We start from the raw sequence: 23,557 nt of genomic DNA, 5'->3' as shown, positions 1-23,557 counted from the left end.
GAGGTCATTAGCATCCATTCTTGAGATATGTAGATTTTCCTCAACCTGCATTGTTATTTCTTTAGGTTTGGCCAATGTGGAGGGTTTCTTGTCCCTTAAGGCATATGTCAGGTGACCACCTACGGCTTTAATAAATTTGTCAAGCATGTTGGCATCAGAGGGTTTTAGGTGATCAAGGATATCCTGGGCTACCCTATCAAACTTTTGAATGAATTCCTGGATGTCTTCCCTTCCCCTTGCTATTTGATAAAACTTCTCAATGTTGAAGGTTCCTTGGGCATTGCATGACCATCTCTTCATGAATAGGTCCTCAAATTCATCAGAATCTTCAATGCATGTCGGGGGAAGACTAAGGTACCATTCTCTTTCTTGTCCCTCAACTGATAAAGCAAAGAGCATCATGAGCTTATGTTCATCAAAGATCATCCTAGGGGACGTGCCAGTAGCATTCTTCAACAAAGTCACGGGCACTTGTAGCATCACCTTTGAACTTGGGCAACCATCAGTTATATTTTTCAGGTAATGGTTTAGGATCGTCACTCAATTTCAAAGGGGAAAAGACACTGACCAAATGTCTTTCAATTTTGGTCATTTTGGGCTTGTCAGTGGTGGAACTAGTTACCATTTTTACGGTGAGATCACTGAACTTTTCAAACTCAGGAAGAAGAGTAGTTTCAACAGGTGATGGGGTTCGTTTCCTCTTTTTTGCAACATCCCTACTTTAAAGGAGGAATAGTGTCTCCTTCGAGCAAACTAGGGGTTTGGACATCGAGTGGAGTCACCAGAGGAATAAGAAAATTGTCGTCGATGAATCAATTCCTCAATGATTCATTAGGGACGTAGACATGCTTCCTCCTCGACAACGACGCCATAAATGTTACAACTCAAACTAGTAGGGGCTCTAAAGGGGGGTCCTTGAAGGACTACTATTAGATCAAGGGCAACAAATGGAGCAATAGCCCACTGTCACTTCGGCTAAGGCTTCCTACTCTTTACGGACTTTCACCAATGGGAGGAGACCCGATATGATAAGGACCACAAAGTAAGTAGTCAATGATAGGGTGAGGGGTGATCCTAGAGGCCTATTCACGAGAGAGACATAGATATATATGGCTTGCTTGCCTTGGAAGGCAAGGTTGAAGGCTCTCAAGGAAGGGCTCAAGGGGAATTTCAAGGTTAAGGTTTAGGGAATGTATCTTATATTGGAGGTACTTAAACCCTAAAATTCTTGTAGATGCTTGGGTTCTGAGTGGTATTTGAAGAATTACACTTAATGGCTTGTGGGACCACATGGGACCAAGTGAACCCAGAGGGTAGGTTAAAAGGGGCTAGGGTTTAGCAACCAATGATGTACTTAACCTATTCCGGAGGGGAAACAGACCAAAGAATGAATTTCCAACACAATACAAGGTGAATATCCCAATGAGGTCTTTTGGCCTAAGGAAACCAAGGGCAAAATTTGATCTTGGGGCTAGGGTTTGAGGTATCTCACAATCTGACTGTCGGAAATGCTTCAAAATTTGAGGGTGACTAGGAGAAACCCTACCACAAATGATGCCAAGAGATCAAACTTTTCCTGTGAATGGTTCACAAGAGAAATGAAACCCTAGGAGACCTATGGGGCTAGACCTAGAAAAGAGAAGGTGAAAGAAGAGAATAATTTGGAGTGATCACCTTTATGGTGGACCAGTGCCTAGTTCTTTGGGGAGATTTTGGAGTCAAGAGTTATAATGACTATGGACATTCAATTTTCTATGTCAAAGAGGCCTTAAAGACAACTTTGTAGACAACTACGACAGCAACAAAAGCAGCTTCAAGAACTTTATACTTCGTTTTGCAAAATTGATGGCTTATCAAAATTGAATTTTGTAAAGAAGCATATCTAGGAATACTCTTTCATAATACATTGCCCATACATGATGCATCACTATCCAGAAACCCAATTTCCACAACTTCGTAATAATGGATGCATCAAATTAGCCCTAGTATAGCGAAAATCCAACGGCAATGTATGTGATAAAATAAAGAAGAAAAATAGCATTAATTGTACTTACATGTTTAAGAGTATATCCAACCATCAACAATTTGCCAATCAAGAAGCTCCAAGACAAACAAAAATAATCCAAACATCAATATTCATTCCATGCTCCAACAATTCGCCCTCTGAGAAGGATAGGGAAGTTCTCTAAAGAGATACAAATCCAACAAAGTGATGGTGCTAAAATGAATCCTCATCAGTTGTATTTATACACTCCTAAGGAGTTTGATTTAGCTAATTAGGCCTACATTAGCCCCTAAAATAAAATAATGTGCAAAATAACTAATTTTTGGTGACAAGTCCACCAAACTAGCTCATAAACAAAAGAACAAGCCTCTCAAGAGGTCAAATGATGAATAATACATGTTGCTGGGTCTTCTAAGAAGCCTAATGAAGTCCATAGGTGGCATAACGATGAATAGGACTCTCCAAAGTAGTGGACAAGGGGTTGGCCCCTTGTTCTCCAAACAATAAACCTGTGGTGCTCCCAGTGGGTGTGGGGGCACAAAAATAACCTCATGGGTCTCCATGTAGATTGAAGATGTCTATAGACCATCTGTAAGGGCTTAGATGATGGTGTAAGTGATGCCACATCAGCAAACAATTCTTGGATCATTTGCCAAGGGCATGGTACAACTGTGAGGCCGGTTGGGCACGATGAACCAGGTGCATCTTCCTCATCTGATAGGTGAATCTCGAGCAATCTCTAGACATCTTTGGGGATCTATTCTCTATGCACACCCTACTTGTGTCAATATAGCCCTCTGGAGAGTTAGGACACTGTATAGGGAGACCAAACTCAAGATGGAAACCATCTGCAATCCTGCATAATATCCAATGCGTCCCGTGGCCCTCCAGCACAACAAGTCATTTAAAGTAATCAAGTTAATGAGCTCACAAACCATGGACAACATGTTGGTACTTCATAATGGCCTACCCTTCCATAGTGGGCTTTGGAATGTGTTAATATCACCAATCTCCAAAGGGGGTTAGCCAAGTACCTTATTAGGTGGTTTCTACCTTTAGAGGGCATAGTATATCCCAGGTACATCCTTCAATGGGGGTGGCATGTGATAAAGAGGTGAGTGGAATAGGAAATGAAAAGGGCAATCATGGGCCACCTAAGTCACATGACACGAGGACATGAGACATGGAGGACACGTAAATACGAGTATTCAATACGAAACGCAGCGACTCAAAAACAAGACATGAGGGACACATTTTATATATTTTAATAAATAAATAAATATATATATACCGAAATATAGTTTTTGATCCATATTAAATTGCAAGTTGCAACTTATCTAATCAAATTAAAATATAATTACTTCAAAGTTCATAGTTCATTTTAAAAAAATAAATAGAATCAGAATTTACTAATTAGAAATTAGAATGTGATATGCTTGGTATTGATTCTTGAATGTTCAAAGTTCATTGTTCATGTACAGCTTACAAGCACATAAGAAACTACTAAGTACTAACTATAAATTTAGAACCTGGATATTAAAACCGTAAAATGCAGATTTTCCATTAAGTCATCAAAATCAAAATGTATTATTGTTTACATAGATACTGACCCCTGAGAGAATGCCACTGGAAAATACAAAAGAGTAGATACAAAATAAGCAGGAATATCATAGCTCATCACCGTCGTGACTCGTCAATGGTATTGGTCATGACTCACAATCACTAGCCACTAGCCAATGAGCCACGAGTCCATGACTCATCACTCTATCAATAGTCCATGTCCTCTATGTCATAGTCACCATCACTGCCACTGCCATCTAATTGTACTCCATCCTCCTCCTCTATGCCCAATCCAAGATTTGTTGCTGCATTTGTTGGTGTGGAGGATGACCCCTCAAGATACTTTGGCTCATCATCAAAAGTCATTGGCTCTAGCACTGGGTCATTAAGATCCATGTTGGCTAATGCAAACTCAACACTGTCGTCCAAGCCCATATCATCAGGAAACACATCCCACATCTTTGTCTTTCCCTTCAACCACTCTTGTCTCTGCCTGTAAATAAGATGAAGGCTGGTGTGCACATACACCATTGTCTCCACCTTGGATTGCTCAAGCTTGCTCTTTTTCAAACTATATAGATTCCCATAAGTGCTCCAATTCCTCTCACAACAAGAAGATGAAGTAATTTGAGAGAGGACCCTCAGGGTTAACTGTTGTAGAATAGGGCACGCTGCCCCATGAGTTGCCCACCAAGCATAGGCACCTTTGACCCCCCTATCTCCAAGTACATCATACCCCCCAAATCCCCTGGTGCCAGTGGAGAACTCTACAAAGCCTTCCTCCACCTCAAGAAAAGATGCACTATCCTGAAATATCCTTCTGAATGCTATCTTCCTCCCCTGTGAAATCTCTCCATCCATGTGAGGAGGGTATCTGTGTGAGGTCCCACCACGGAGCCACTCTTGACTGTAGTACTTGGGATTCAAAGAGTGAGCTAAGCAATGCAAAGGTGTGCAATTCTTATCCCACCTAGAGATAAGAATATCTTGTATGGTGGACCATAAGCTCTCTGCTGATGTCTCATATCCAGGGCACTCATTCTCCATAACAATAGTCTTCACAGACTCAATCATGGAATCCCAACCCTCATAAACCTCTCCTAAGATGGGCTGGTCCATGTCTGCAAACCGCAAGAGAGAAATGATAAGGTTCATGATCTTTATGGTAAGATCCACCCTCCCACCAACCATCATCTAACATTGTGTCCTTTGCCTTTTTTGAAGCAGTTTGATCCGTCTTTCTCCAAAACGACCAAAGATCTGAAATAACCATGGCCCCAAGAGTGGCCTTCACCTCCTTCAACCTCTTAAGCATGATGAATGAGGAAGCAAACCGAGTATCTGCAATCTTCAACAATGATAGATGTGTATACTCTTTATATATTGTAAGGGCATTGGTATGGTTTTGTACAAAATTTCGGATATGGTGTGCATCCTCAATAAGATTGCCAATCCATGTCACATCTAAAGCAATAGATTTGAGTGCTAAATTCAAAGAGTGAACAATGCATGGTGTCCAAAATATTTGTGGATATTTAGTTTCCACAATCAAGCCAGCTGCTTTGCAAATAGGTGCATTATCTGTGATGATTTGCACACAACTTTCAACGCCTACATCTTCAATAACTTTAATAAACAACTCACCCATATATTGTGCATCCTTGTATTGTCCAAGAGCATCAACTGCTTTCAAGAAAACCGGTCCATTTTGAGAATATACCATGAAATTGATGAGAGGATGGCGTGCTGTATCTGTCCATCCATCAGAAACAATACTGACACCAGATGAGATCCATGATGATTTAATAGGTAGTAGAATTTTATCCACTTCCTTCCTTGCCTTAACCAACAATGTGGTTATAAGTTTCTCTGAACTTGGAGGCACATACCCAATTGGAGCCATATCAACTAGAGCTCGACACGTCTCAATAAACAAAGGAGACCATGCAACATTAAAAGAAATGAAGTTGAGATAGAAAAAGAATGCCATTGTAAGATCAACCTCATCTCGCTTCTCACGCTGAAAAATCTTGTCCATTGGACCACCACAAGTTTGGGCTGCCCTCTTTTTTGTTGGCTGAATTTCAGCCCCTCTCCCAAATCTACTACTATTAGCATTCCTCAAGAATGGAAGAGGATCTTCATTTTTACTAATTTTCCTGCTTGCTACCACCACATTCCCAAAGCCAGCTGCATCCTCCCTTTCCAAATCCATTCTTTCTTTAGGACTAATCTTTTTGCATGCTCCAATTCCACAAGGAAGGCCCAACAAATGGCCCTTAACTCGAAAGTAAGTGCTCTTAAATTCACCCTTGCAGAAATTACAAGACCAAAGCACATTCCCTCCCACACCAGCCTTTGGCCCTTGCTTCTTGGTTACATACTTCCAGAGAGGGTATTTTCTTAGTTGTGCTTGTTGTCTTGCTGCAACAGCATCATATGTTAATGTCAGCTGAGAAGCACCTAAAGCTTCACTTGAAGCACTTGAGGCACTATGACCAATAGAAGATGAAACAGAAAAACTTGGAAGGGGGGGACCATGAAAAGCACCACCCTTGTCTTTCCTTTGACCTCTGTCCACTGCCTTGGATGATTGGGCCATTAATATTCTAATTGTTATAAAGTCCACACTCCTTCACCTACAAAAAAAATGATTAAAGTTAAACAATTAGCTATAAATATCATTCTGGAATCTGGGTTTTATATATAATTTTATAAATATATCAAATTGAAATAACTGTTTTTTAAACCTCAGATTTCATTGTTTCAGATTTGATAATTCTGTTCAGCAAGCATATTTTAATATTTGTTTTCTGTAGGGGATCCATCATCAGGACAAAAAGTCTGATGATGGGAAATGCTTCAAGAGAGGAACTGCAAACAGTTCTTCATACCTTTCATGAAAGAGTAAGAACCTAGGACCTGATGACTAGCCTATTGAGTTTTTCTAAGGTTTCTCAGAGTTCATTGAGGAAGATTTGATGAATCTGGGAGAACTGGGAAGATGACTCCCGCCTTCAATGCCACTTTTATAGCCCTAATCTTAAATCTGATGATCCTTCTTCCTTTGAGGAATTAAGGTCCATTTATTAGTGTAATAGTATTTATAAGACTATGAAAGAGACAATTTTCTATGGTCTGGAGGCATGGGAATGGGTAAAAAATTTGCCATCTATATGGCAAGATATGGTTGAGATTGATGCAGGGAATCATAAGTCAATACATACTCGTGGTAATTCTGTTATTTCTTTTTTCTAGTTAAGACTAACCTAAGTACCCACAGGGGATTTGAACCGATGACCTATCGCAAGGAGTGCCTTAACAGTGCACCCATTCACCATCAATCCAAAGCCCTGTGGGCGTGGTAATTCTGTTATTACTCAGATTTATTGTACCCAATAATTAACGACATGATTGAACTGTCTAATAAGTCTAGATTTCAGAGTCCAGACACAACAGTTTATGTAAGATATAGTTGGTGTATTTAGCTCATGGTTGATGATTGTTACCCCTTCTTCTAGCAGGGGTACATATAGCAGATCATTTCACTTGCATCTGGTGAGGTAACTTGAAGTAATATGAACAATCAACAAATCTGATAAGTAGAGCAGTTGTTACTGTATTTCATTGGCAAAATGAGGATAGTTATTAAAATGTGTCCATGGGCTGTTTAAATAGCTTTCTCACTTGCAAACCCATCAGTTGTAGCATCCTTGTCAATCGATGGAGGTGTCAAGGTCACTCGTAAATAGATACGTGTTGAAATGACTGTGTGAAATATTAGTCCTGAGCTATTTTGCACTACTTCATTTTGGCAATCAAACAGTTCTTTGCTGGGGTAAGAGCCTGTCAATACTCCAGAAGATATGTGACCTACCATCTTCAGTGATCAACAATTAACTTTGGTTTTAGTTGGGACACTACTAGCTGTGTTATGGCTGTGTACAAAATCAAAATGTAGTTCAACAGGAACTCAGCATGGATATGTTGCTTGTCCTGTTGAAAATTGAAATCTTCTAAACAAGACATTAGTGTTGCAATGTGCTCACTGCTCATGCAATCGTTAAATTAAAATAGCGAAAAGTTCACATTAATTGAAATTTGACGTTTATTGAATATATTAAAATTTAATTTATATGCCTGGTGCGGCAGTGCCATTAACCATATGGTCTACGGGCCACGGTTTACCTGAATGGGAAACCTCACACACGCTGCAGCCTGCCAAGTGCCAAGTTTCCAAACCTCACACACGTTGCGAGCCTGCGACCAAACTCCACACGATGAATATACCACAGTTTACCTGAACGCCGCAGACTGCCAAGTTGCCAAACCTCACACACGCTGCGACCAAACAACTCCACAAGTCCACGGAGATGACTCGGTCCACACTCGTCTCCACACTCGACTCCACATGACAAATATACAGCGACGGAGAGCGACAGCGGAGGAAAACATCGGAGGAAAATAGCAAAAGAACCCCGAAAAAATAGTTGCGTGGGATTTAAACTAGCAATTTCGTGGGGTACATATTCAACCGGAGAAAAAACTTTAGGGCAATGTTTTCCAGACATCGAATACTCGTTTTCCAGGACTAGGACACGACTAAAACGCCTGAATACATTTTAGATTTTATAAGACACAATAAAAAACGTTTTCGACACGTTTTCGGGCCGCTTTCGTGTCCAGCACATTAAATACAGGACACGAGACCTTGGAGGACGTGTCCTGTGACTTAGTGGGCCACATATCAGGGTACAAGGGTAGCTAGTAAAAGGGAAGCCCACACTTGGGTATATAATGTATAGGAGGGAGGAATTGTCGTGCATGAGGTGCCCCACCCTTCTTTATATGCCTTTTGTCTTTTATCATCTTTCTTTGATTAACTACTCAATGCTCAAAGGATAAGAGCATGATGTGTAAGGTATAGCAATGGATACCCCCTTTAAGGTAGGGCAGTTCATTGCCCACCAAGGGTTGGGACGATCATGGGTTCTTGAATGATAAAGGAGGCTCATCTAGGGCCTATGGAACTAGGGTGATAGCCATGGGTATGGGGTAGAGCTCAAGCATTGGCCTTTGCCCACGTGCTAAATGTGTTTATCTCGGCCATCTTTTGCATCTTATGGTACATTTTCTTGTTGACTGTGGCCAATTACACTTTTATTTTTTCTTTTCAGCTGCATCAACCTCTCGGGCATTGTTCCTAGCCTGACCCAAGTTGTGGGCAACGGGAAGTGGAGGCTAACCCTATGTGGACCCAATGGAGGAATGTGGACCCAGGTGGGAAAGATGGTGGATGGGGTTATAATATATGGAAGGAGAGTGATATGCGTGGATGGGAAAGTAGGAACACGCAACCAAAATTGGGGTTTCCCATGTAGTACCACCCTAAAAATCAATGATCAATAAAGAAGATCCCACAAGATTAAGATCCAAGGGTAGCATCCAAAAGAGGTCTAGGGGACAGAAGCACAGATTTAGCCCACTTTTTCCGCCAAATACCCCCATTAAACCATGCCCAGAAGTGTCCATGATAAGAAAACTCAATACTCAATTACCAAATGACAAGGCATACCTTTAGGTTTAGGAGGCCCACTTTCAAACATATGATCATGACAGGTGGGTGAGGGACCACATGGCATGCTCAACTGGGAAAGAAAATGGCACAACGAGCTAGTTGGTGGCTTGCAAGGGGTTGTTGGCTGTCGGCTAAGCGTAAGGACCCTAAAATGCCCTAAATTTAAAGAATTTAACAGAGTTTAACATATTCATGTTGAGAATAATTGTGAAGCCCTAAATTGAAAATTTAATGGGGTTTAACAAAATTTTGTTCACAAAATACCAGTATATGTAATTTTAATACAGAATTTATCAATTCTTCTATTGAGTACCATTCTATCTACTCTGTCGCGACTCTTACTCTCGTTGTGTTACTAAAACGACCAAAACCTACTTGCCAAACTAGGCACCAACTCGGTACCCAACTCCCAAAATACTTCAAAATTGATGTACTCTGGCCCCGGTGCCCAAAACTCCAAAAACAATTAAGCTCCCTCTCCCTCTTTATCTGTGGCTCTGTTTATAAATTTCAATCTCTATAAAACTCATAAAATCCACACCATCTCCCCAGGTCCAATTCCTCAAATCTCTGAGGTTTCCTCCATTGTCCCATCTCTTTGTCGCCTTCAATTAGGTATCTTTCCGAATTTGCAGAGGCAGTCACTGTCTTCTCTTGACACAGCGAGTTCATTTGTGTGAGGTCACCTCTCCCTTTTGACAACGCGACTTTATGAAATGTCTTATGGGTTATTTTAATTTGTTTTGTATTTTATTACTTTTAATTATGACTTCTTTTAAATACCAAATTAATATTTATATTCAATTCCCTTTTTAATAATATTTCCATATACATATGTTTATGTTATATATGTCCCTTTAATTATATTTCTTTGGTTCCTTTTGTTGACATAGTTATATTTTTATATTTCCTTAATTTCCTTTATATTATAATTAATAAAAATGAATTTCATTATTATACTTAATAATTAACAATAATTAGTATAATATTATGTTATAGTGCTTATTTAGTTAATATAATTCATAATATTATAGTTATCTTTTATTTTGAATAATACTTTATATTAATGGTGGTTTACATAGTAAGTAACTCATCTTAACGTCTACATTATATTCTGTCGAGTTTGGTATTTACTCAGTATGTCAATAATTCATTTATTGGACTTTTCATAATTAGTTAACACGTATACTAGTGTAGTGCATGTGATGCATGCATATGTAGCTATCATATGCATACCCCGTATGCATGCTAATATTCACATTCTATTTGTAATTGTAGGTGGGTCATTACATACACTTCTTTGTCGTGTCTCTTACTCCCGCTGTGTTACCAAAACGACCAAAACCTCCCTGCCAAACTGGGGACAATCTTGGTACCCAGCTCCCAAAATACATCATAATTGAAGTACTCTAGCCCTCGTGCCCAAAACTCCAAGAACAATTAAGCTCTTTCTCCCTCTTTGTTTGTGGCTCTTTTTAAAAATTTCAGTCTCTATAAAACTCATAAAATCCACACCCTCTCACCGGGTCCAATTCCTCCTTAAATCTTCAAGGTTTCTAGCACTGCCCCATCTCTTTGCCGCCTTCAATTAGGTATCCTTCCGAATTTGTAGAGGCGGTCACCGTCTTCTCTTGACACGGCAGGTTCATTTGTGCGAGGTCACCTTTCCCTTTTGATAACGCAACTTTATGAAACGTCTTATGGGTTATTTTAATTTGTTTTGTATTTCATTACTTTTAATTATGACTTCTTTTAAATACCAAATTAATATTTATATTCAATTCCCTTACAACTATAAATCTATTTCCTTTTTTCTTTTTCTTTTTTTTTTTTACTTTACTAATCTTGAAGATTCTTAAACATGAGTATGTCATCATTTATGATGAGACACTTTCATTATGCTATAATGTGTTATGCAAAACTTCTTTAATAAAATCAAATGTGTTATCCATCCTCACGTAAAAGGCCTTTGGTTGACTTTGTCCCCATGTTACTATTCCTCAATTTGATATTACTTTAAAGAAACTATGACATTTCAGTGAGCGTAAATTGTATAATTGATCTTTTATAGGTTAAAGGAATACATATATATATATATGTATGTGTGTGTGTTAACTATACGCACGTTAATTTTTTTTCCAATTTGAAAGAACCATAACCAAAATACATTACTAAATGAACAGTTATGTCCCAATGTAAAGTTACTCCTACACGCTACATTTCGTGAATCGAGAGAGTGTATTGTTGGAAATTTGGTGGAAGGTGGAGTCTCAAAGTATCCCCAAACTCAACTATTCGAACACTCCCTTTCATTTCACACAAAGGAGTTTAACAAATCCAAACACCGTAGAAATTATTTAGAAAATGTTAGTGGATTTCTCTGAGGCAATGCATTCAATTGCCAAAGATGTGTTGTTTTTTACACACCCTGAAATTATTTAGAAAATTTTAGCTTACGGTGATTGTGAAAACTTCACTGTGTAGCAACCAAAAGCAATTTTTGTGAGAAATATATACTGATCCCGTGAAATAATGTAAAAATTTATGCAGAAGTACTTGGACAATAGATGACAAGTATATCTTTCGACCAACTCCATTATCAATAATGGGAGTTATATTGCTTTACATAAACAGAGTGGAATTATAATAATAGAGTCAATCCTTGGTTTGTGCCTCTAGAAGTATCGAATTGGAAACTGCTCCATATGCTTTGTTTGGATATCAGGCTTGGTTTTATTATAAAAAAAATATCTAGTCATTCAATGTAATCCTGTTATAAACCCTTTACTGTATAAAAGGACACAGGAAGGTAGATATTTCTATTGCAATCAACATTGTTCGTTGTAGTACAGATACTTATTGACAAATGGGTATCAAGAAAAATAAAAAAGACTTCATCATGGAATCAATTGCATGATAGGAAACCATGATGGAACCAGCGGGTTTCAATCGTAAGTGGACACTAATCATTCAAACCTGAAAAGCTCTGATACTAGTGTGTAATACCCGAACTGTGAAATTCCTAGACCAGACAGTAATTAGATTTAAAATTTTGAATTTGACAGAGAAATAACTGGAAATTGTTTTAGCAGTTTAATTCAATCTTGACTGTTGATGCTCCAAATTAGCTCTTGTTACCAAAAGACCAACACCTCCCTTCCAAACTGGGCAAAATCTCGGTACCCAGCTCCAAAATACTTCAAATTTGAAGTAACTTGGCCCCTGTGCCCAAAAGCTTCAAGGACAATTAAGGTTGTTCTAACTGTAGTTCGTTTTTCACTGTAAATTCTTCTTTCCTGCACTGCATTCTCCAGGCCAACCCCCCTTCTTTGTTGCACTTCCTTCCTTTTTATTGCTGAGAGCCACCATTTATCCAACCTCTACCGTTGTCGCTGTGAGGTGGGGCTTCTTGGCCCTTGTCCCTTTGCGTGGCTCCTCATAGTGATTTAAGGTGGACAGTCATGTTTCAATTTGACACTCACCAGTTATTAATTTACGTAGTACCTTTATTGAGGTTTAACCTTTTACAATGTTTTTCCTTTTATTTTGTATAGTTACATTATCTTTCCTTTTCATATTTGATCTTTTATTTAAAATGAATTCTATTTTTTTAACAACGTAATTCTCATTTAACTTTTAACTTTAATAATTAAATTTAGAGCCTTTAGCTTTTATATATATAATTTATTTTATTTAATTAAATTCTTTTGTATTAGTATATTTGGAATAACATAGTGGTATAACAAGTTTTTCATAAGTATATATATTTATTTGATTATGGTGAGTTTAGGTATTTACCTCGTATGTCAATAATTCATTCACTGGACTTTTATAAATGGTTTGCATATATACTAATGCAGCATATGCGATACATGCATATATAGCTATCATATCCATGTCTCGTATGCATGTGAATATTTATGTTCTGTTTATAAATTGTAGGTGGGTCATTACATAAATATAAACATATAACTATGTCAACAAAATGGAACCAAAGAAATATAATTAAAAGGACATATAACATAAACATATGTATATGGAAATATTATTAAAAAGGGAATTGAATATAAATATTAAGTTGGTATTTAAAAGATGTTATAATTAAAAGTAATGAAATACAAAAGTATAATTTCATTATTATACTTAATAATTAACAATAATTAGTATAATATTATGTTATAGTGCTTATTTAGTCAATATAATTCATAATATTATAGTTATCTTTTATTTTGAATAATACTTTATATTAATGGTGGTTTACATAGTAAGTAACTCATTTTAACGTCTACATTATACTCTGTCAAGTTTGGTATTTACTCAGTATTTCAATAATTCATTTATTGGACTTTTCATAATTAGTTAACACATACACTGGTGCAGTGTATGCGATGCATGCAAATGTAGTTATCATATGCATGCCTCATATGCATGCTAATATTCACATTCTATTTGTAATTGTAAGTGGGTCATTAGTCATTACACTGAGGACCATCTTGGAGAAAATTTTCTCCTAGAGATATCACCCACAAGGTGGTGGGTAACACTGCCAAACAAATGTTAGTTCAAGATATGAAATATGAGCAACAAAAATATAACTTGCAAATGTAAATGGAAATTGCACTTATAAAGGAAATGCTCAAATAGAATGATAAAACATCAAATAACCATGAGCAAGTAAACTTCAAGATGACAAACACATAAAATGGTGTTCCAAGTGAAATGGAAAATGCTCATAAATCAACATGATGAGATGATGCTAAAAACTAGACTATGTGAGATGCAATTATCTTTGTTGATCTTAAATCTAAATGCCTAGTCTAAAGTGAGAAATTTTCCTTTCAAATTCTTGCCACAAGGTAAAGATTGGGGTCTGCTACAAGGAAGATGCACTGAGGAGGCACTAGTCATTCGTTAACGATACCCTTCCCAGAATCCTTGTAATCTACGTGCCTTTGTTCCTACAAGGTCTTGGCCACAAGAGAACTGCGAGGTGAAGCATTTTAACCTTATTCCGTACCAAGTGAAATAAAAATCAGACCCAAAATATATATATATATATAAAAAAAAAAATCGCCTGAGGTCAAGCAGTTTAGCCTTATTTCGTACCAAGTGGAATAAAAAAAAAAAGGAATCTCCTAAGATATCTATTCAACCAAGCTTATGCTTGGAGGTAGCTTTTAGAGGTGCAAGTATAACTTAGTATGCAAGTGCAATGCCTAAATATGAGTGAAATGCTTCCAATAAGATATGTTAACGACAAAGTGCTTCCAATAGAGATAAAATGATGATATTAACTTTGAAATGGTGCTCAAAAGATCATGTATCAACTACTCAATGGAGATGAAGATTAGCTCAACGCTCTATCAACTCACAAGATTTGAAATGGAAATGACAATTATAAAATCATAAGCTAACAAGTTGCTTGTAAATGAAATGAGCTAAATATAAAGTACGCAATTAGATTGCTCAAAGTAAATTGCAAGTAAAGATGTGTTCAAAAGATGTGCTCAAAAGTGAGATACAAAGTTTGTCATAAACCTGTCACTGCTCAAACTAGCAAGGGTCCTAAGAGGGGACCCTATAGAACAACTACTAGGCCAAGTGGCAACAATGGAGCAATAGCCCACTATCACCTCAGTCAAAGCTCCTTGCTCTTTATGGACTTTCACTAATGGAAGGAGTTCAAGTATTAAGAGGAATCACTAGGATAGGTAGATACATGATAGCAAGTGGATTGATTCCTAAAGCCTATTAACAAGAGAGGCTCAGATAATTGGCTTGCTTGCTTTGGAAACAAGGTGATTGGCTCTCTAAGAAGGGTTGAGGGGATACCTAGACCTAGGTTTGGAGAATGTCCCTTAACAAGAGGCATCCTAGACCTAATGATCCCAAAGGAAAAATGGTTTCTTTGTAACCCTTGTGGAATATGAGTCATAAAGTTGAGGGACCACAAAGAACACTAAGTGTGCCGAAACTACGTCCAGAATGGGGAGTTGATTAACAATAGATAGACTTGACCAGGTTGGGGAGAAGAATAGGATCAAAGGAGAAATTTTCTTTTGGAATTACAAGAGCGGTCTTCAAGCTAAGGATTACAATATCTTGGGATTCCACTATCGGATTGAGGTCAAAATTGAAGGACCATTCAAGAAGACCCCAACGCAGTTCTAGAATGATTTTCAAGGGTTTTTTATGGCTGCAAAAGATTTTGTATAATGCCCTATTAGGCCTTCTAGGGTTAGGCCTAGAGTTAGAAGAGAGAGAAAAGAAGCGTTATTTTGACCACCAAAGGAATGTGAGGATCATTGCCTTTCTTCTTGGGCCTGATGGAGTCAAGATACATGTAGATTGAGAATTTTTGTATGCTAAGGAGCCCTAGATGACTTTTGATAGCCTTTCTAAGTGCAGCAACAAGGTCATTAGGATTTACACTTCGATATGTAAGTGGATGAAGTTTCAAGGCTTGTTAACCTTATAGGGTTCCTCTAGGAAAATTCACTCTCTCTCTCTATGAGCAATGCATGTAATATACCAATTATTCAAGACTTAAGAAGAATTTCACATTATTTAGGGCTTGTTGTCGCCTGGATTGTAAAGGCATCGTGAAAACGCTTAGGACGGGAGTTGTCACTCTAATCCCCACCCACTTTGTTCTAGCTGTCTCCCAACAACAAGCTTTGCGGGGTTGTCCCTATGGAATGAAATGAAGGAAAACAAGTTGGAAACCAACTTGTTTGGGAGACACGGATGAGTGGCCTAGCCACTTTGTTGAAATTAAGCAAAATTATTGGTTAAATTAGATTTTCTACTATGAGACCAGTGCCTTAATGGGATCACAAATCCTTACTTCTTATAAATTGGAACCAAATGACTGAATGGACACCCGCTGCATGAATGGTTGACTAACCTATATGATATGCAAATCCTAGAACCTATGTGAGATGCAATGATCTTGGTAAATTTTAGTTAAATGCCTAGTCTAAGTGTAACCTTCCCTTAACTATTTTGAAGTTGGGCTCCAAGGTAGGTTGTGGGAAGGAGGCTAACAGGAAGCAGGCTAGGGCCTGATTAACGATACCTTATGTTAGGCTCCTATCACCCAATGCTTCCGGCGCTACAGAGACTGTGGCTCTGACAACCAAACTAAGTTCATTTGAGGCAGGCCGATGTCAAATTCCTCGCAATAAGCCCCTAAGATTCCTAGCATAAGCAATGAAAACATCCTTGAATCTTGTGACAAAATAGACACCTAACTGTGAAGCGCTTCTCCAACTCAACTTGTAAATGGCATAACTAACAAAGCCACTTAAGGCATAAGATGTGATGGTCAAACTCCATCTAGTATTGGGCATCCTTAGGTTGGACAATAAGACCATCCCTTAAGTACATGAAATAGTATGCAGTAAGACACCTTAGGGTCAAGACCCTAGGAGGGGCAATCAAAGTAACCTAAAAGAACCATCGATCAATAGATATTTTTTCTTAACATTTGGTTTTCTCCTGCTTCGAAGGTAAGAGATGACTAAAAGACTCAAGAGAGTCCAAGAAAACAGGGATATTCTCAATAGAGAAATCAATGGTATGTAGTGAGGAAGAGAAATGGCTAGAGGTGTAGCCATCTTGGAAAGGCAAAAAGTATAAGAATCAACGTACTCAATGTTGAAATGGATCGTAGTGTGTGGGGTGTCATACTCATAGTCACCGTGTTTGTGTTCTTGGCGATACATTTCGGCATTAAATTCGACATATTAAAAACATGAAATTTTAAATATATATAAAAAATAAAATTCAATATTGCCATCCACTCCCATATATATTGTCAATAAAATTTGATATCCTAGGTTGAACCCTCCTCTAATGCTATTGGGAATGCTTTCACACTTATATTTACTAAGAATTAGAACCTAGAGGCTGAAAGTAATACTACAATTTTAAAATTTAGTGGCAGAATCCAAACAATTTTTTCACAGAACTTAATGGAACAAATTCGGCATGAGATGAAGTTCTGCAAACTTCAAACTTCATCAATTAAGTACGTCAAACACGGTGACTTAGGCCATACTAGGGCAAGGTGGGGGGTGAGAAGGGGGGAGAAATTGAGGGAGTAGGAAATCTAGGTGCATAGAATGAGATGTGAAAGAAGACAACATTTTATTGGGAAATCATTAGGCCACCAATTTTTCTATCTGAAAAACTAGTTATGGATCATGAAAAATGTAAAATTATCCTTCAATAAATGCAACTTGCACAAATGTTTCCTTGATCTATCCAAGATCCATACTGTTGAAATTTGGTACCGGAGGACAGGTGGTTCCCTTAGGCTTTGATCTTTGGCCTAAGGAAAAGTGTCCAAAAGAATTTAATTTTTCTCCAAAAGTAACTTTATAATTTTTATAAAGTTAAATCTAATTTAAAAGTGACTTTAAGTGATAAAGTTACTAAGTCTAATTTTAAAGTGACTTTTATAAAGTCAATGAAAAATTAGAAAGGAAAAGTGACTTTGGAAATAAATGACTAAGTGGGTCCTTATTAAAGTGGGGTGAATTAAAAAATAAAAAGTGAGATTTAAATGAGCATTTAATCTCAGTCTTAGATCTCAATCTATTTTAGCCATTCGATTTAGGGATCACCCAAAAGTCACTTGGGGTTAGATTAAAGGAAGAAAAGGTCATTCATTCTTTCATGAGTAAATTGGGAGAAGGAGAGCAAGAGAGCAAGAGAGATTTCTGAGCAGGGAGAAGAAGGAGACAACAGCTTGGCACACATTCCAAGGTAGCAGTTGAGCAGATTTGTATAGCTGGTTCAGCACACAGTGAAAGGCAGATTTTGGCACGATTTTCGATGAGTGATTTGCACAAAAATCGAGGAGCAGTTTGCTGATTTTTCTGCACGCAAAACGAGGGCCGTACAGCGCATTTATTGCAAGCCATACAACGCATTTATTGCAGTTTGTACAGCGCATTTAATGTTGGTCGTACAGCAGCATTTAATGCTGAAAGTGGGCACGAAAATCGAGGAGGCCGTACAACATTTATTGCTGTCCTATTTGCTGTAATTTCCAGATTGTTGTGAGGCACGGGAAAAGAGATAAGTTGTAAATTTACTCGCTGATTTTTTGCTGAATATTTCTCACTGTAAAAAGGCAATTTTCAGAAATAAAGAAGAGCTCTCGAACTGGTTTTCCCCAAGAGTTGTAAGGGGTTTTTCCAGGGTCACATTGACCAAAAATCTCAGTGTTTAAATGTGTTTTAATGGCTGTTTATTACTGCTGATTTTTATTTCTGCAATTTCCAGCATTCTGTAAAATTTCTAGAATTTGTGTTTTCAGCAAATTTATTTTTTCCAGCTTGTTAAATGTATGGTTATGGGAAAGGGCATTTAACTATATGGGAGAAATAAGGAGAAACTGAAAACCGGGGTGGGAAAACAGAAATTTCTACATGGTATCAGAGCTTGAGTGCTGAAGGACAGTTTGGGACAGCAAAAGGAAAAATTACAGCTGCTGATTTTTCACTCAGAAAATTCCAGCAAGCTGATTTTTCATAAACAACAGTTTTATCTTTACTACAACAGTGCTATTTTTCAGTTTTAGGACAACAGGATGTCATTGGGACTGAGGGTGGAGGATAGGCTAGATGGGCATACAAATTACAGCGTTTGAAAGGAGAGAATGCAAAGTATCTTTGAGGAGGCAGAAGTCTGGGATATCATGGTGCGTACCACACAAAACCCTGTTGTTGCGCCTACTGATGCTACTCAGTTGACTGCTTATAATAAAAAGAACAACAAGGGTAAGAGGCTGATTCTAGACGGAATCAAAGACCATTGCATTCCTCATGTGAAAGGAAAGAGCAATGCCCATGAGATGTGGACAGCATTGCCCAATCTCTACCAGAGTACCAATGAGAACCGGAAGATGGTCCTGAAGGAGAAGTTGAAGAACATTAAGATGGGTAATGATAGTGCAGCTGGATATCTCACAAAGATTACTAATGTGAGAGATGAGTTGGCAGCGATTGGAGAGGCCATTCCACCCACTGAGTTGGTGCGGATTGCAGTGAATGGCCTCCCCCATTCATGGTTGAACTTTGTTGATGGGGTTTGTGCACGTGAGACCCTTCCCACATGGGAGAGGTTTTGGGATGATTGCATTCAGACAGAGATCAGGAAAGGTCAGCTTGGGGCAGCCAAGCTGGTTGAGCAGGATGAGAATGTAGCACTGGTGGCAGGAGGCAAGAAAGGCAAAGGGAAGAAGCAGGCTTCCACAAGCAGTGGTGGGGGCAAAGGCAAAGGTAAAGGTAAACGGGGGAACACACAGAAGGACTATTCCAAGGTGAAGTGTTGGAATTGTCAAAAGATGGGACACTATGCAGTTGTGTGTCCGGAGAAGAAGAAGAAGAAGGGGAAGAACCAAGACGTGGCAGCTTCAGCAGAGATTGAGGACTTTGCAGGTCGTTTTGACCGGGAGTTTGCGTTCACTACGTGTGAGTCCTCTAGTGCAGGATCACCTGCCACACAGGTTCAGAGGGAGCATGCTTTTCCCTCGATTAGCGGAGCATCTTCAGGTATCTGGTATGTGGACAGTGGGGCTTCACGTCACATGACAGGAGTCCGTGAGTACTTCTCAGAGCTTTCAGAGAGTGGCACTGATATAGAGGTAGTACTCGGTGATGACAGAGTTGTTAGAGCAGTCGGGGTGGGGACGCTGACATTTCAGAGGGAGTCCAAACCTCCCTTGAAAGTGTCAGATGTTCTTTATGTGCCAGGGATGAGGAAGAACCTCATATCCGTCTCAGCTTTGGAGGACAGAGGATATGAGGTACTGTTCAGGGGAGGACAGGTGTTGATGTATCCCAAGGCCACTCCAGCTGATTCAGCTAGAGTGATAGGTGTACGCCATGCAAAGGTGTACAAGTTTGCATTCCAGCCCCTTTTGGCATTGAGCAATAGTACCGACAGCAGAGCTAGCAGTTCTGAGCCATGTGAGATTTGGCACCGCAGGATGGGACATGTATCATGGAGCCTTGAGGACATTGCGGGAGATCACTACAGGTGTGCCAGATTTCAGTACTGATCACTTTGATACTTGCAGAGGTTGTGCGATGGACAAGTTTGCCAAATCCCCTTTTCCTAGCAGTGACAGCAGAGCGACTGGGATACATGATTTGATTCATTCTGATGTGAGCAGTCGGAAGTCTCATGTTTCCTTGAGTGGATATGAGTACTATGTTTTATTCATTGATGATTACTCCAGGAGGACCTGGATTTATTTTTTGAAGACCAAGAGTGAGGTCTTTAAGCGGTTTCAGGAGTTCAAAGCTCTTGTGGAGACACAGACAGGTCGAAAGATCAAGTCCCTGAGGTCGAACAATGGAGGAGAGTACACCCTTGGAGAGTTTGTTGACTATTGTGCGGAAGCAGGCATTAGGAGGGAGTTCACTGTTCCTTACAACCCCCAGCAGAACGGGGTTGCGGAGAGGAAGAACAGATCCATCATAGGGGCTGCCAAAGCCATGTTATATGATCAGGGGTTGCCATTGTTCTTGTGGGCAGAGGCCTACAACACAGCTGTTTACTTGCAGAACAGGAGTCCGCATCGTGCCTTGGGGCACATGACTCCGGAGGAGGCTTTCTCTGGGAAGAAGCCTGATATTGGTCATCTTCATATCTTTGGATGCATTACATACTCCTATATACCCAAGGAGAAGAGGACCAAACTAGAGCCCACCGCAGAGAAGGGTATCTTTGTGGGCTACAGTGAGACCTCAAAGGCCTTTCGGATTTACATTCCTGCACAGAGGAGAGTTGTTGTCAAACGGGATGTGAAGTTCGAGGAGGACAGGGCCTTTAGGAGGTCACGGGAGTTAGAGTATCTGGATCAGCCAGACCCTCAACAGCAGTTGAGTCAATCACAAGGATCCAGTGGGCAGGGATCAGGAGGATCAGGAGGTACATCTATGAGGATGTCAGGTCCGTCAGTGAGCAGTGGCTCACCGAGACAGAGGGGTTCTGCTCCGGGTAGCATGCGGAGCAGTTCACAAAGCAGTTCACTAGGGAGTCCACTGATGGACAGTTCACACGATACCTCAGCTTCTACAGGTTCAGGTGCAGGCAGGAGGACAGCAGACAGACAGTCAGGAGTTCAGGCTCCTGATGATGATGAGGAGGAGTTTCATTCTCCGGTGGGAGAAGTGCGCTCAGGGAAGAGGAAGCCCAAGTGGCTTCAGGACACCTTGAGAGATGCCACATCTGTTGCTGAGCCGAAGAGGCCGGTCAGAGAGAGTAGACCACCTGAGAGGTTTTGTAGCTATATGGCGATGGTTACCAGCATCCTTGACTCTGAGCCTTCTAGCTATGAGGAGGCAGCTAGCCAGCAGGTCTGGAGAGAGGCCATGCAGGAGGAGTATTCTTCTATCATGAAGAATGATGTTTGGGAGGTGGTGCTGAGGCCTGAGGGCAAATCCGTGGTTACTTCCAGATGGCTTTACAAGGTAAGGCATGCTGCAGATGGCAGCATTGAGAAATTCAAAGCAAGGTTTGTGGCTAGAGGGTTCTCCTAGGTAGAGGGAGTTGATTATGAGGAGACCTTCGCTCCCGTGGCTCGATATACTTCGATCCGCTCCATTATATCGATAGCAGCAAAGATGGGTTGGAAGATCCACCAGATGGATGTGAAGACCGCATTTCTCAATGGATTCATACAGGAGGAGGTGTACATTGAGCAGCCACAGGGCTTTGAGGTGCATGGGAAGGAGTCCCATGTGTGCAGACTGAAGAAGGCCCTTTATGGCCTGAAGCAAGCTCCCAGAGCTTGGTACTCCAGGATAGATACATATTTGCAGGGGATGGGTTTCACAAAGAGTGAAGCAGATCCGAACCTTTACTTTATTGTGATTGGTGAGGAGCCTCTCATTCTAGTGCTGTATGTGGATGACTTGGTCATTACAGGTGCAGAGAGACTCATAGAGCACTGCAAGAGAGACCTTGCGACGGAGTTTGAAATGAAGGACATCGACTTGATGCATTACTTTTTGGGCTTGGAAGTGTGGCAGGAGGAGGGGCATTTCTTCCTGGGGCAGGGGAAGTATATTGTGGACATCCTTAGCAGATTCCACATGGAGGATTGTAGACCCATGTCGACACCAATGATCACCAACTGGAAGAAGCTTCATGCTTCGGATACCGAGTTGGTGGATCCCACATTGTACAGGCAGCTGATTGGTTCCTTGATGTATTTGGTCAACACTAGACCAGATATCTGTTTTGCAATCCACACGATGAGTCAGTTTATGTGTGAGCCTAGGAAGGTTCACTGGGTGGCTGCAAAACACATTTTGCGATACTTGCAGGGGACAGTGGATTATGGTCTGGACTACAGGCATGGAGATTGAGTGAGATTGGCAGGTTACATTGATTCTGATTGGGCAGGTTGTGCTTCTGATAGGAAGAGCACTTCAGGGTGTTGTTTTGGGTTGGGTTCAGCAGTAGTGTCATGGTTCAGCCGGAAGCAGCAGTCAGTAGCACTGAGTTCAGCGGAAGCAGAGTATATGGCAACCAGTCTAGCTAGTTGTGAGGCCACCTGGCTTCGCAAGATGTTGTTTGGCTTATTTGGTCAGCCGTTGAGACCTTCAGTGATTTACTGTGATAATCAGAGTTGCATTAAACTCACGGATAATCCAGTATTTCATGACAGGTCAAAGCATATCGAAATCAGATATCATTTCATCAGAGACTATGTTCAGAAGGGAGTTGTGAAGCTTGAGTATATTTCCACTGATGAGCAGGTTGCAAATATTCTTACCAAAGCCTTACCACGGGGCAAGCATGTCTACTTCAGAGACAAGATGGGTGTGGTGAGGAACACCTTCCTCGGTAAGAGGGAGTGTTGAAATTTGGTACCGGAGGACAGGTGGTTCCCTTAGGCTTTGATCTTTGGCCTAGGGAAAAGTGTCCAAAAGAATTTAATTTTTCTCCAAAAGTAACTTTATAATTTTTATAAAGTTAAATCTAATTTAAAAATGAATTCAAGTGATAAAGTTACTAAGTCTAATTTTAAAGTGACTTTTATAAAGTCAATGAAAAATTAGAAAGGAAAAGTGACTTTGGAAATAAATGACTAAGTGGGTCTTTATTAAAGTGGGGTGAATTAAAAAATAAAAAGTGAGATTTAAATGAGTATTTAATCTCAGCCTTAGATCTCAATCTATTTCAGCCATTGGATTTAGGGATCACCCAAAAGTCACTTGGATCACCCAAAAGTCACTTGGGGTTAGATTAAAGGAGGAAAAGGTCATTCATTCTTTCATGAGCAGATTGGGAGAAGGAGAGCAAAAGAGCAAGAGAGATTTCTAAGCAGGGAGGAGAAGGAGACAGCAGCTTGGCACACATTCCAAGGCAGCAGTTGAGCAGATTTG

General features: G+C 39.8%; 1 protein-coding gene across 4 annotated transcripts in view; it reads right to left on the bottom strand.

Annotated features, from left to right (window-relative positions):
* Window positions 1-23,557, bottom strand: part of LOC149221640 (Pseudouridine synthase family protein) — a 318,019-nt gene that overhangs the window by 11,345 nt on the left and 283,117 nt on the right. The gene's annotated exons all lie outside the window — the stretch shown is intronic.

Source organism: Pinus tabuliformis, chromosome Q (assembly GCF_031772625.1).
Source record: "Pinus tabuliformis cultivar Carrire ecotype Pingquan chromosome Q, CPIR1, whole genome shotgun sequence".
NCBI lineage: Eukaryota > Viridiplantae > Streptophyta > Pinopsida > Pinales > Pinaceae > Pinus > Pinus tabuliformis.
This window is presented reverse-complemented; position numbering and strand designations above follow the sequence as displayed.